Source organism: Chamaea fasciata, unplaced genomic scaffold (genome assembly GCF_029207755.1).
Source record: "Chamaea fasciata isolate MVZ Bird 193981 ecotype frontalis unplaced genomic scaffold, bChaFas1.0.hap1 SCAF_16, whole genome shotgun sequence".
Lineage (NCBI taxonomy): Eukaryota > Metazoa > Chordata > Aves > Passeriformes > Sylviidae > Chamaea > Chamaea fasciata.
The window spans coordinates 11,295,212-11,308,329 of NW_027094101.1; the positions used below are offsets into that span (position 1 = coordinate 11,295,212).

Consider the following 13,118-nt stretch of genomic DNA (forward strand, 5'->3'; position numbering starts at 1 on the left):
CACAACTCTGTGAAGAGAGAATGTGAGAGCTGAGATTGTCCAGCCTGAAGAAGGCTCAGGTTGCATCCCATCAATGTGTAACAAATACTTGATGGGAGGGAGTAAAGAAGGAGGCAGGGGCTTCTCAGAAGCATCTAGTGATGGGGTAAGAGGCAATGGGCACAAACTAAAATACTCTGAGCTCCACCTAAACCCAGGAAAACCCCAGGCAGGTTGCCCAGAGAGGGCATGGAATCATGCCTGGAGATATCCACAACCCAAATGGTGCAGAGCAGATTGCTTTAGGTGTCACTGCTTGAGCAGAGGGCTGGAGCAGACACCCCTCAGCTCCCTCCCAACCGCAGCCATTCCATGGTTCTACCTCAGCTGGTCACATATAAATGACCTTGGAAAGTCAAGCAGCATGAAAGATAACATGACTCCCTTTTCACTCTGGATCACTTGTGCAGAAAGCCTGGCTGGAAGTCAGGAATGGATAAAACATGTCATTGAATTATTATCCAGGACACAGGTTAAATTCAAACTTCACACTTCTCAGCATGGCCCCCTGTGTTCTGTGTAGGACACTGGAGCCCTCTGCCTGGCATTTGTACCTTGCTGGATGCAGACCATGGAGCAGCAGTGGACCGAGGCTTGCAGTCCAAGTGACAAAATGTCACTATTATCCATAAACCTGGAAAAAAATCTCTTTAACAAAGACACTCAGAGTAGAGCTGATCTTCCAGCAGGAAGAGATCACAGTTTACAGCTTCCATCAGTCCTAAGCCATCAATAGAACATGCCAGCAGATGTTCATGACCAGATGCAGAGAAGTAGCTGAACTATTGCTACCATGATAGCAAGTAACTCTTACCCAGAACTAAAACATCAGATATTGAGTTTTTGTATTGTCTGTACGCAAAATACTATCTGTTCTCCTTCACACTTGAGCTTTTTCAAAATACATAAAAGAAAACAAAAAGCTTCTTGCCCACAGAGATTTATAAATTCAGAGACCTATTAAGACTCAGGAACAAAATCAATTTCCTGTGCCTCCCCAGACACACAGCACTTGGTAGACATAGCACTTGGTTTCACTTAGTTCAAGTTAAAATTCAAGGTAATTTGCAACGTGCCAAGATGAGCAAACACTTGCACAACACTTGTGCACACACTGGAAAAGCAAGATTAGCTTCCTAAGGCTTTGGGTCACAAGTGCAGAGGGAACTAGTTAATTTTGTTTTCAGAAAAAAAGTAACTTCACTTATAGGACAAGATTAGTTTAATTCATTCATTATTTTTACTCTCTCAGCTTCTTTCTTCACCTGTGTTAACTTTTGCATAATCAATGTGTGAAGAAATATCCCAACACCACAGATTTCTTATCTCATGACTACCCTCTAACAAAAACCAAATGCCAGTCTAAGGCAGTAGGAAAATGCCCAGCACCTTGATTGATGTCCTCTGCTCAGAGCTGTTTATCTGGCCTATACTTCTCCAATCTCCAATTCCCTCCATAAGTTTGCCCTGCAAAGTATTATTCAGAGTCTTTAGGAAGCTGATAAAAGGTGAACACGGCTTTGCAGGACTCACAAAAGGAACAGTACAAACATACTTAACAACCCACCGAGGTTCACTCCTTGCCCTCATGCCCTTCAGTCATCCCTCATGGGGGTTTTGCTGCCAGCTGCCCAACTTTCCTTCTCCGCAAGGATGAGATGCCTCTTCACATACAAATCAAACACACCTTCCAGTCTCCACACACACTCCACAGCTTTAACCGCCAGTGTGCAGGTTTCTCTTCTTCTTCCTTCCCTAGGTGAACCACACCTATGCCTGCTCCCAGAATGTTATTTATTTCTAATTATATTTACCGTTTATCTCGAGTCCTTTAATAGCTAAACTACAGTATTCATTAGAGGCTGAAAAATATAATTGGAGATGATATTGGCTTTCTGAACTACTCACAGAAAAAAGATTACTGCATGAGGCTTAAAAATAAAGTAGCTTAGCCCTAATTTTCCTTGACAGTTCTTACATAAAAAGTTTTACCATTATCTAGACCAGAGTCAGAATAAATCATGTAGTATCACATGTGAGGATAACTAAAGCCAGCGTCCTTCCATCTCCATTATGCACACAGGCTCTCACAGGAGATCAGCTGATGTGATTGGTATCTCCGTCTAAGCACGCATTATTTGGTTATCACAATAACCAATTGAATTTTGCCTCCATAACCCATCTCCTGATCGATTCCCACGGGCCCAGCCTGACCCAGCACTGCAAGCAGCAGCAGCAGAGTTTGCCATCCAGCAGAAATCAGCTCTCCTGCACATGTCAGAGCCGCAGCAATGCCATGCTCCATCACCGCTGCTGCTCCGGAGCCACTGCGGGCACACAGATTCCCGAAATCCAGGCAAAATACAGCCACTGATTACAGATATCTGACAGGAAAGGGGATGGCAAGGACCATCAGACCACAAAGATGTGACACCCTTCCAGAAAAACTCATAAATCTTCCCCATATATTTTTCCTTTATGGCCCACTGTCTGAGCTGGAACAGGCCATGGATGACTCCACAGAACTGCTATTCTGAAGTGAATCTCGGTACCTTAATTTTCCAAAGGCATCTGCGTAATTTTCTCCGTAATTTTGCATTACATAAACTGTGTTTGCCACTGCATGTGTTTAAGTCACAGTCACATTCTTCTAGTAAGAAGAATTATTTTTATTTTCAAAGAGGAAGCTCAGTCCAGTTTATCACACACAAAACATAAGGATATGCGGATTTTTTAAATGCATGCTGTGAAACTGGATGTATATTTTTTAAAACAGCAGCTGCTAAATTTCTGTACCAAGAGATAATTTCTGACAGATAACACTAGTTACTAGGGACAACAAAAGCCATTCAGCAGCAGCAGCCTACTGGGAACGTAGAAAGAAGTATCGTTTCCAGGAGTGAACAAAATTGTGTTTCTGGGGGGAAAACCTGGAAAAAGCTTTAGAAAGACGGGGCTTGATCCAGATACACGAGTGAAAGTAGACAAACTAGGAGTTTGTGCAGCAATCTCACTTCCTAGCAGAGAAGCTAATGCAGCATGACATCGTGTGCCAGGCTGCAGCTCACCTGCCCTGGAAATCATCCTCTGGGGAGACGCAAAGGTAAAGGCAAAACTCAGACCCAGCAGGATGGGAGAAGTCAGCGCTGCAAATGTGGGGGAAGTCAGCACTGCAATTTTGCATCTCTTTCTTGCAACTCTGCCAAAGACACAGAAACCTGCTTGAAATTCACGGGGGCACATTCATCTGTCCCTCAGCTGCTCCAAACCCATTTAACCAGGAACAATAAAGTAGTTTAGAAACAGCAGCACAAGCTGCATTGGACAATTACTTCACAAGGCTTCCAAAAAGTGGATTTGGGGAGCTGGGGAGCAGGGAGGGAGCTAAAGGCAAATTCATTCCTTCTTCTACTGTCTTGCTTTGCTTGACTTTTCTAGGCTGCACAGCAAGGGTATAGTCATGCTCAGTGCTAATTGAGAGATTTCAAGCATCTCTAACTATGTCTCAGTCCTGTTTGCTTGGATCCAGCTGGATGTGAACCCAGCACTAGGCTCACACACTGTAAGCTGCACAGGGGCTGCTGCTGGGTGCAGAGGCTCCAGAGCCCTGTCCCTGTCTGGGAGCTCAGGGTAGCACCAGCACTGTGCCCAAATGCCAACCCTCCCTCCCCACAGCCAGCCTGCCCTGCACCCTCCAGGTGAGCTGGCACAGACGGGCTGCAAGGAGGGAGTCCCTCCAAGGCTCCATTTCACAGCTCAGTGTGCTTTGACACTGCTCTTTCTGCATCTGCCTTTTAACAGCAGAAGGAACTGCAAATTGAGGAACCAAGTCAGCAGTAGCTCATGAGACTAGAAAGGACAATATTGAAAAGTCAGGCAGGACCCAAGCCCATCCTGGACTCGTTAAAGGGATGCAAATCTCCTGGTTTGTAGCGTTCATGAACAAGCACCTTTAATGACATAGCTGATTCAGCTCAGGTATTTTACTTCTATGAACAGCTCAAGGAGATCCCAGAGTCTGGAACAACCCCACAATTTCAAAAAGAAATATAAGTATGGGCAAAGTAGAAGACAGTCAAGGCTGTCATCTGTTAAACATAATCATGTCCTACCTTAGTCTGCATTTGAGGAAGAATCAGGTAATGTAATGTCATCATGGTGTCTGCATAAAAAGATCCAAGGAACACAGCACTAACTGTTTGAAAATGCACAGCCCTACCCTCCTTTGGGGGGTCAACATCCAGCAGATCAAAGCAGGAAACACCTGAATGAGTTCACCAGTCAGTGACAGAGCCCAGGGTGATGTTAGAAATCCTGACTTGCTGCTTAAACCTCTTTAAATGTAGTAAAGAACAATGCAAATAAAGAGGCTTGGCAGCATGTTGATGTATTTAACTGCAGTTCACTTGGTCCCAGGAGCAGAGTTAAGAGTCCAGTATAGATTATGCATTTATGAAAGCCTGATACACACAATGAAACGCAACAGGTTCTTTTACTTCAGCTGGGGTTTTATCCCAGAGTATGGTTCTGAAACAAATTTGAATTAGCTTATAAACAGCATTTGCAGGAGAAGTCTGTAAGAGTAACACCAAGAACTTAGAAATTCAGTCAGAGCTAGGCTAAAGTTATCTCAAATTAAATAGAACAGAATCGAAAAGTCCTATTAAGAGGAAGTTGAAAGAAAATTTACATCTAGTGTTCATAAAAGGCTGGCATTAGATTTTTTCAATAAGTGTCTATACAAACTCAGCACAAAACAGAGCTGGGGCCCTCAGCTTGGAGAACAGTACCTGGCAGCATCCTCATGAGAGGGCACAGCAAGGAAAAGGAAACTGCTGATCCCCCACCTTGGCCAAGCAAAGGCCACAGCCTCGTGCTCCGAAAGTGAAGGTGGCTACAAGCACCCCACAACATGGAGCCCACACAGCAGGGTCAGGACAGAGATGGACACTCTGAAAGAGGTGTGCTGGCTCTGCAGGACACAGCCAAAAGAGAGCCCTGAGCAATCTGAAGATCAGCACTCACGTGGCCCAATTTCATGGGCAGCAGCTGAGAAAGAGCAAAGTGTGGCTCTCCCCAAGGCCTGGTAAGCTTGTGCCTGCAGAGGTCCCCAAGGCAATTCCCACCAGGAACTCCAGGAACAGACCTGCACATGGAAACGTGGATCCACCACCTACATGGATTTTGTCAAAAACTACTTCACAAGCTGACAGGCTGTTTATGCCTCTAATAATCTTAATGGCTTTGTGTAGAACAGGATGTAATTGAAAACTCCATGATTGTACTTAAGTTGTCAAGGACACAGTTGTCATAGTTACAAGTAAAGCTCAAGTGTTGGTTAATCAGGGTTGCCTGTTTATTTATTGACACCAACAGCACTGGACAGTCCCACAAGTCTTCAGAAGAATAGAAACAGAGAGACTGGTTTTGTCTTTCATGTCTTGACATAGCAGTAAATACTGCACATAAAAGCATAATAAACTGCTTTTTTGGCACAGCTCCCTTCTCTCCCTCCACATGCAGCTGGCATTCAAGTCAGTCTGCTCTGAACACTGCAGCAAAAGCACAAACCAAGCTGCACTGCACAAGATGAAAACCTCACACCTACAGCCTGGAATTACTGTCCAGTATCCATCAGGACACAACAATCCCTACCTGCTTCATGGCACCTGCACTCAGGTCAGGGCTGAACCAGCAGCAAAGCCAGAACAGGCTCATCTAAAACTTCCATCAAGTTTTAAAACTCATTTACAGTCTAAAGTCTCACTACACTCATGTGTCCAGGTTCTCCTCCTCAGGTGCCCTCTAGGCAGGGTTTGGTGGCTGGACATGAATATATGATTTACTTTTTTCTTAAAATAAAATCTTTCTGCCCTTGTCTCTGTTTACCCTCTCTCCAAAAAATATTGGGCTAAGGAAAGACTCCTGGTCCCTGATCCAATGAATAAGAACAGGTAGGAATGCTGTGATTATGGCACACTAGGATCCAGGTGACCCACTAAACTTCTGAGCAGCTCCTTTTTGATCCAAGAACTATTGGCACAGCTGAGGTAGGATGGGATGTGCCTATACCTTCTCTGTGAAAGAAGTACATTGTTTCAGAAAAAGAAAAAATGGAACTGAAAAAGCATCTAGAAATTGGGCAGGTTCCAGATGCAAAGCCAACAGTACCTACATAAATGGCATAATGGTGCATAAATGCTGATAAAAAACAATCACAACTAAACTTACATTAGCTAAAAAATTCTATATTTTTTTTTAGGAATTTCTAAGTAGTTCCCCCCCAAAAAACCTGCACATTGATATTTCAGTGAACTCTACCAGTGAGGTACATCTAAAAACATCTCTTCAAGCCTATATTAAACATCTTCTCAAGCATATTTTAAATCCATTATTTTAAATGCAGATAGCAATAACATTCCCAAGCCATGCCTGTTCATTTCCACACATTTCCCACACCAAAACAGTCCAGCTCACAATGGATTAAACAAATTATGGCACAGCCGTGCTTTTCAAATTAGTTGCTCCACAAACATTTTGTAGTTTTGAAAAAATGAAAGTGTTGCAAAATACCCTCAAGTGGTATTTCAAAGGAAATTCAGTTATATTCCTTGTAAGATTTTATTCCAGCATCTTACTGCTGCCTCCTCAGAGATCAGGAAAATAGCTAGATAAATAGCATCAAATAAAAGCACAATTTATTTTCCTGTATCATAAGGCATAAAATAGCTCATTTGGAGACAGCCTGCACCAAACCAAGGGAAACATCTTAAGCCGGGGCAAGAGCTGTGGTTTCTCAAGGTGACCCCCATTCCAGCTGAGGACATGGAAAAGCAGAGCCACGCAGGAGGTTTCCTCTACAAGGGGTCCAGAAAACAAACCAGGAGCAGCTATCCCTGCATATCCACGGCATGTAACAACACACAGAGACCGGCTCAAACACAAATCCCCAAATTGCCCTCTGGGCACAGAGTGTGGCCGGACTGTGCCCACCCCACCGCCCGCGGGCACACGGCAAAGGCACTTACAGGACTCGGATGCAAACTCCAGCTCTCCCGTTGGAAGTGCTGCTCCCAAGCTCCCCACAGCCAGCTCCTGGGTTGGAAGCGCTGCTCCCCGCTTCACTGCCTGCTTCCCTTCAGTGCAGGCGGCTGCTGCTGGTCGCGCTGGGGAGGAATGCCATTGCTGCCAGCTCCTTCCAGCAGCCGCGCAGCGGGGACAGGCATCACCCAGAGGAAGCCCGAGCTGCAGTCCTGCAGCTCAGCTCGGGGGGATGCCCCAGTTAATGAAGGTTAATGGGACCAGCTCCTGGCAGCTACAGCCTGTGCTCAGCCAAAGCCAGCAGAGAGGAACACCCGAGTCGCCTCAAACCTGAGAGCATCTGGCTCTGGAATGTGGGTGTCCCAGTTCATCCGAAAGCCTCCTCGGCAGCTCTCTGAAAACAAATTCTGAGACGCAGAGCCAGACTGCGTTAAGGTTTGAAACGGCTCCTTAGTTTCCAACAATTGTGGAAGTTGAAGAACAGGTTTTGTCCCTAAACCCCTTATTTTTACTCTGGTTGGCAAATATCCCGAGGGTGACACCCAGGCTAACGACTGTCACAAAATAACCTTGGTTTGGTCCGTTCCCTTCAGGTGGTGCGCAGGCAGCACGGCAGCCAGCACGCATCCCAGCAGCACCTCCCGCTGCACACTGCTCCTGACAGGAATGGGGGGGATGTGGACACCCACAAAACACCAGCAGCACCCCCTCAGGCACAGGGATGCAGGGAAAAGCAGCACGGGGTGCCATGGCCGAGGCTGGACTACAATCACCAGGTTGCCATGGTGCCGGGGGGCAAAGAGGGAAGATGCGCCAGAACGCGGAGAGGCTGAGCCGCTTCAGATTTAAATCCCTGTGACAGCATTTCGAGCCACTGCACGGTTGCTGTGGCAACCGACGAGTGAAAAATCACAGAGGAAATCTGTAATTATTACAAGCGAGGTGGTGATTTACCCACTTCAGTAATCAGGGCATTAAAAGGGCCGGAGCAGAGGAGGGGGAGCTCGTGCCCCCCAACAGGCAGGGCTGCAGTGCAGCAGGGACCCAGGCAGGAGATCCGAGATGGGCTCCTGCTTTAGGCTCTGTAGGATCCAGCTGCGGGGAGGAACACTTGGGCAGGATGCTTCCTCAGCACCGGGGCTGGACTGAGATGTCACACCCTGTCTGCAAGGGGGGAGATGAGGGAGCAGCCAGAGTGAGCCCCAGACTCGTGCTGCTGGTTCAGCACGAGCAGAGCAGGGCATAAGGAAGGGCCTGAGGCAGGCAGAGGCAAGGACAGATAGCAGCAGCAAGGGACAAAGATGGAAGATGCAATGCTCACAGGAAGCAGATAACGTCCCTGGCAACTGAGTGACTCCAGTGTGTGCTGTTCCGGCAGCATCTCACTTCCTTCTCCCTCCTCACCCAGAGCAGCCACAGCAGCAGCAGCACAGGTTTGGTTGGGGTGGGTGGTGTGATGGTCACTGTGCCAACACAGGAACACTGAGGGACAAAGTCGTTCAGGCAGAGCAGATACACTCTGCAGTGTCTCTGTTGTGACACTACCTTGGCCAGGTCATTTACACACCAACAGATGCCACACCAGCAACCACACAACCCATTTACATCCAAGTTTTAAAGTCACCATGTTGTTTTCCAGAGCTTTTCTAAACAAAATGGACAATTGGTCAGCACCCAGACAAACTGCCAATCAAAATGGCACTAACACCAACAAGAAAGAGAATCCAACGTTCTAGTTCCCTTTTCCTTTGCTGGAGACTGTAGCCTGGGATCTCATGTGAGTGCTGGGAGCAACTCTCAAAAAAGGAGCCCAGACTGCAGTTATTTGTAAGACAGATCCCAAAACAAGCAGCTGATTTGATCCAAAATAAGAACTGAACCTCATCTCTCACCTTCTTCATAATTTAAAATCTGTTATTAATTACATACACAGACTGTAAACAACACATTTAAACTGGCTTGTATTGGTTACCAGTCATTAGAACAAACTGGTGGCTGTAAACTGAAGCTGTTAGCCAGGTAATCCACCACAGAAAGTGCCACAATCCTATTCAGACAGATGGTTAATGCAGGTACACATCACAAAGCAGAGGGGAAAGGACTGAGAAAAGCTATAGATGCTTAGACACACCATGTACAAAACACTGAAACCAAGAGCAATTTGTTGTGGCAGTGATTTATTACTACACTTATTCAGTGTAGTAGTAATCAGGATTACAGCTCCTAAGGAAGACCGAGGCACTTGTGCCTCTGCTGAGTGGATGATGTGAGGCTAAATTCATTAAACTGATCATTAAATGATGCCGGATGTAAAGTACTTTGTGCTGCTAAGTGCTAACAAGTTATATGGCAACATCACCTAGAGACTCCAGTCAGCACTGTGCCCCATCGTGCTGAGTCATGTCGTGTCCAGTGCTTGGAAACCCATCCTGCAGAGAGACAACAATTCTGCTGTAGACTTTCATTTGTAGTGGATTTCTTTGGCTTTAACCCTTGCATCAAATGGCTTAAAACCAAACTGCCACTTCCTGGGTAGAGCCTAAATCCTTGCTGTTCTAAATTATCTAAGATGCATTAAAAATGTGCAGTTCACAAAAGTGGCAGCTGTAACAAAAACCCCATGGACTTGCATCTGATTTAACCAAGACAGTGGTAATGTAATCTATTTGAACAGTCTGTCATTGGGAAGGATGTGGCCAACCACCTGCATTAAGTTCACATTCTGCTCTGATTTGCAGTTGTCAAGGGAAGACTCACTCATTACACAACCCTCCACTGTTAAAATGTAATCTCCAGCTCCAGTAGAACCAACTGTTAGTATACTTCTCTGTATCAATGCTACAAACTGAAATGCATGATGATGATAACAGGCAAAATAGGGATCAGATTCTGGCCAGCCTGGTCCACAACACCAAGTGAAGCACATGGTTAGTATCAAAGATATTTTGTTTTTAAGGAAAATATTGGAAGGTTTGCTGTGTTACCAATGCATTTCACTGCAAATGATGGCAAATTGCAGCAGCAACTCTACAGCCCTCCTTTAACCCCTACCTCACACCCTAGAAAGCATCTGCTACACTTTGTTAAGAAAAACAAAACATTTAAAAAACCACAGCTATAACACTTGAGAAGAATTCAGTATTCAGAAATAGCAGCTCTAGGGTAGAGACAAGATGTCAAAATCTTAAATGTCATACATGTCTGCAAGAAATGGGAACAAAACACATCAGAATCACAAAGCAGAGAGCAAAGCATGCAGGATACTCAGCACCAAATCTTAATCCTCCTTCAAAAAACAGAGGTGTCACAAGACTCAACAGCAGGGTCTCAGGGTCACAAACTTGCACGAAGAGAGAAATCAATGAGCCCTCTCTTAAGGGCTTATATTTGGAGAAGGAAGATAACACAAGCTGGAGCATCATATCAACTTTTAGGTACTGTGAGCAGTAATCACTAGGTTCACCTCAAAATATATTAAAAAGTATTTCAATGCAGTTGGAAGGAAACAAAGTAAGACTATATAAATGTTGACCCCAAGTTAACGACAAAAATCTGAGCAAACGATTTGCAGACTGTAGGATACGGATCTTATTTGGCCAAAGAGGATTGCCATGAAGGGCAAAACAAAATAAAAAGGACAACTGGGATTGCTTAGCTTTGTGGGAAAGCCAGCACACTGCAGCTTTCCAGCCTGTGGCTGGCCAGGGGGCTGCTTCCTACCCTAGCACATCCAATAACTTTACACACCGTGTACGGAGGCAGTTTTTCTTTTATAAAAGAAGTTAAAAGGCTCGTGAACAGAGTGGAATTCAGCACAATCAATACCACAAACTGCAGGGATTTCATTTGGTGGGCAGATGTTGAGCTTGAAAAAGTCAGAGGTTGCACATGTGCAGGGCACACCTGAACTGCACCTGCAGTAGTCACTAATGAGTAATTGCTGTAACTCACACTGACCCAGGGACAGGGGGATCACCTCCCTCTGTTCTTCAGCTGTCACCTGCTTTAATTCCCATTAAACATGAGAACTTCACATTCCAAAGGAAAGGGATACAGGAATTAAACATAATTACTGTGAAATTCTACTATTCAAAAGTCCTAACATCTCCTGTTTATTCAGGCAATAGGTAAAAAGGAGTCTTCCTTTTCCTTTAACAGCAGTTGGGGAGTTTTCGAAATAGTTTAGGAAACAGATATGTACACACAGTGTTAAAAAGACTCTGTTACCAAGTTCCCTAGTATGTTTAGAACATTATTTTTGGGCTCCAGATGGAGAAAGAAGCTAGTGCCAATCTGATTCAGCAAGATACGTGTTTCTCGAGTGGTCCCTTTTACTTCACTGGGCCCATTCACAAAACTAGAGTTGGGAACAAGCCAAAGAACTCTGCTGAATTAAAGGCAAGGTAGAAAAACTGGGAACTGGAAGACTCTCTTGTGATCAAAACCTGGAAGTTACCCACTAGGGAAAAATCCACAAGGCTGCTGCATGAACTGCGCTTATTTACTCCTTATATACTGCCTGTTTAACCAAGCTAATGAATCTGGTGCATTATCAGACAGGCACTAAATACCTGGATACAAATTTGCGGAGACAAATTGGACCTTACTAAGTGTGCTAATGGCTAAACTCACTGGTGAAGGCTCATCGAGGTGCATCTCTACTGCACCCTCAGCTCTCATGGTAACACTGACACCCACAAGAAACTGGGCTCTGCTTTTCAGTCTGGCACATCCAAGTGCAGATTTTATGCACCACATTTAGGTAGTTAAAAGGTGTTGACCAGTATTGGGAAAACTACCATAAAGATTTGGACAAATCTTTATAGAAATTCTAATACAAGTCCAGCTTACTTTGCTGGGGTAAGAGAAGAGGGACCTGGAACCCAAAAACTGATGAAGGATGCCTTGTATAACTGTGATGTTAAGATAGACTGCTTAAACAGTGGGAAACAAACCCAGGATAACTATCCCAGTATGGAACAAAGAGCTAGTAGCCAGGTTAAACAGCTTGTTTATTTATTTAACAAAACCCTTTTGTGGGAGAAGTTTATTGTCCTAAGGGTAGCTCATAAAAGTAAGCAGCATTGGCACAATGGGACAGGGAGCGGTTCCCTTCAGAGTGCTGCCCTTACTGGTACTTACCCTCTCTCAAGAGGGCACTGCCACAGAACTTCAGGAAATGAAAACCAGCAATTTTCCCTTCTCCTTCATAAAATCAGGGTTTCACCAAACGGATGCAATTGCAGGATTTATCAGTAATCAGGTAATTCTTCACAGAAGATACATCACATGATTTGTCAGTATCATCTTAAGCTGCCCCTTTTCCCTCTTTGCTGTTAACTAGTGACAATAAATAAAAGATATTCAGAGGTTGGAGTTTCGCAAGAGATGAGAGGAACGTGGCTGCAAGCCTGCTAATCTTGCTCACCAGCCAGAGCAGAGGATCAGTTATGCAAGGCTGCATGTGGATTTTGACCAGATATAACAAACAGTTCCTTTCTCCTCTCTTTTCCGTTTGGAGCAACAAAAGTGAAGCTGTGAGCCATTTCCTATCATTTATCAGATCACTCTGATATGCATTTTCTTTGCATATTTTCTGGGGGAGAAAAGATACTTTATGCAAGTGCTGCATCCCAAAACGATGCAACAAGCCTTGGGTTTGCAGGGCAGTAGCACCTTCTGAGCTTCTTTTCTGAAGAATCCCACTTTGAGCTAGCTTTTCTGCCACCTGCCCCCATCACTCAGTCCCACAACCACACCAGAGTGATTCCTAATTTAGGGAAGAAAAATCACCAAACCCTTCTTGGTGTCCAGTGGAATCACAAGTTCAGCTCAGAGCAAACCAGTGAAAGGAAACAACCAAGCAGTGTGAGGAACAAGAAGTCCTCCCTGAGGAGCCACCATGGTTGACTCCCTGTTGGAACATCACCTACCCATGGAACCCATGGCCATTGTCAGTACTACTATTTTGACTGAACCAAGTCCCACTACACCGAAATCTACAGAGAAGTAAAACAATTAACTCTAAACTGATACAC

General features: G+C 44.9%; 1 protein-coding gene across 3 annotated transcripts in view; it reads right to left on the reverse strand.

Annotated features, from left to right (window-relative positions):
- The window catches only part of ABAT (4-aminobutyrate aminotransferase), a 50,742-nt gene that overhangs the window by 29,311 nt on the left and 8,313 nt on the right, over positions 1-13,118 (reverse strand). The window contains exon 1 of one of the 3 annotated variants that reach the window (XM_066198529.1): positions 7,068-7,164. The exons of the other annotated variants lie outside the window; for them this stretch is intronic. The gene's annotated coding sequence lies outside the window, so the exon portion shown is untranslated. Of the gene's footprint in view, positions 1-7,067; positions 7,165-13,118 lie in introns of those variants that run through there. 3 annotated transcript variants of the gene reach the window in all.